The sequence below is a fragment of the Rhincodon typus genome, chromosome 25 (genome assembly GCF_021869965.1).
Source record: "Rhincodon typus isolate 14 chromosome 25, sRhiTyp1.1, whole genome shotgun sequence".
Lineage (NCBI taxonomy): Eukaryota > Metazoa > Chordata > Chondrichthyes > Orectolobiformes > Rhincodontidae > Rhincodon > Rhincodon typus.
This window is the reverse complement of record NC_063356.1, coordinates 42758895-42761047: the sequence shown is the minus strand read 5'-3', so window position 1 is coordinate 42761047 and position 2153 is coordinate 42758895. Positions and strand designations below refer to the sequence as shown.

General features: G+C 41.0%; 1 pseudogene; it reads right to left on the bottom strand.

The window, feature by feature from the left end:
- Positions 1-1675: 1675 nt before the first annotated feature.
- On the bottom strand, positions 1676-1774 carry LOC125486112 (annotated as a pseudogene).
- Positions 1775-2153: the final 379 nt, after the last annotated feature.

The following is a 2153-nucleotide window of genomic DNA, read 5'->3' as shown; positions in this document are numbered from 1 at the left end:
CCTAACCTGCATATCCCTGGACACTACGGGCAATTTAGCATGGCCAATCCACCTAGCCTGCACATCTTTGGACTGTGGAAGGAAACCGGAGCACCCGGAGAAGACACGTGCCTGAGGATGGAATTGAACATGGGTCCCTGGCGCGGTGAGGCAGCAGCACTGAGTCACCATGCCACCGTGACAATGTACCTACATTTGAACAGATACCCAAGTCATTCCTAGGGGAACATAATGATCAAATTAATTCAGATTTGGCGGCACTTGTTCATGTTCATGGACATCCCATTGATTTTAAACTTGATTTAGGTGCAGGTGTCACTGTCCTTTCTGATCAAATATCATGACTGAAGATGCAGCAGTTACAGCGTACAAAGATGAAACTAAATGGCATCAAGTGGAATGAATCTCAAGAAAAAAGACATGCTACAAGTAACACCACAACCCAGAGAGCTTACTTGAGTCTAAAACATGTACATAATTTTCAAGCCACACTTCTCACTTTTTAATCTTGATACTTCTTGACCTCAGCATCCTTAAAGTAGCAGGTGTTCAACTACTTCCAAGAGAAAATTGGATCAAAACCTATCATCCAATAAGTCAAGACATGGCCAGTAGAATATTTTATTGATCTTCTTAGACTCATAGAGGCATCAAAATAGAAGAAAGAATACATTGAAATTGCTTAAGACCATAAGATATAGGAGCAGAATTAGGCCATTTGGCACACCGAGTCTGCTCTGCCATTCAATCATGCTGATATGTTTCTCAACCACATTCTCCTGCCTTCTCCCCGCAACCCTTGACCCTTTCCCAATCAAGAACCTATCTATCTCTGTCTTAAATACACTGAATGACTTGGCCTCCACAACCTTCTGCGACAATGAGTTCCACAGATTAATCCCACTCTGGCTGAAGAAATCTTTCCTCAACTCAGTTCTAAAGGGTCATCCCTTCACTCTGAGGCTGTGCCCTTGGCTCCTAGTCTCTCCTAATAGTGGAAACATCTTCTATATATCACTTTACCCAGGCCTCTCAGTATTCTGTAAGTTTCAATCAGATCCCGCTCATCTTTCTAAACTACATTGAGTACAGACCAAAGTCCTCAATTGCTCCTCATATGACAAGCCCTTCATCCCTGTGATCATTCTTTGAAGCTCCTCTGGACCCTTTCCGATGCCTGTACGTCTTTCCTTAGGTTTGGGAACCAAAACTACTCACAATATTCTAAATGCGTCTGACCAGAGCCTTAGACAACCTCAGCAGTAAATTTCTTCTCTTTTATACTAGCCCTCTTGAAACTAATGCTTACATTGCATTTGTCTTTCTAACCGCTAACTGCCCTCAGTTCCAACATGAATAGTTGTGGTCCCTACACTGACACCTGTGGAACTCCACTAGTGACTGCCTGCCATCCTGAAAAAGACCCCTTTTAGCCCACTCTCTGCTTTTTGCCAGTCAGCCAATTCTCTATCCACGCCAGTACCTTGCCCCCAAACACCATGGGCTCTTATCTTATTTAGCAGTTTCCTGTGCGGTACCTTGTCAAAGGCCTTTTGGAAATCCAAATAGATCACACTCACAGTTCTCCTTTGTCTAACTTACTCATTACCTCCTCAAAGAATTTTAACAGATTTGTCAAACATGACCTTCTCTCGACAAAGCCGTGCTAATGGGGAAAAAAAAGCTTCACAAATTTATGTGTCATCCTTGCCTAGGGGCCATGCTAATCTTCTCTGTATTATCCAATTTTAGTATGAGCTTGAGTTGATTTAAGAGAATTGTTTCATGCTGTCAACAGGAAAGATGTTACAGACTTTACATTAGAAATGTGAAAATATCTTTCATTCCTATCATCACCAAAGAAAATTCAGAAGGTAAACTTCAGTAATTTATCAGAAGTAAATAGTGAGAGCAAGAGGAGTAGTATTATCCACTTGAACTCGTATTTCAACTTTTAATCTGTCAACAAAGAATCATTTGCATCAGAAACAAAGACTAAGTCAGCAGGAATCCTGCAGTAACACAATTGAGGATGTAAAAATGTCTAATTCATCAGTAAGACAACAGAGGGTGAATGAAGATGTCCAAACTAAATCAACAAATGAACTAACATCTTACATTCTTTATTGCAGATTTTTCAGTGGATTGAGTCA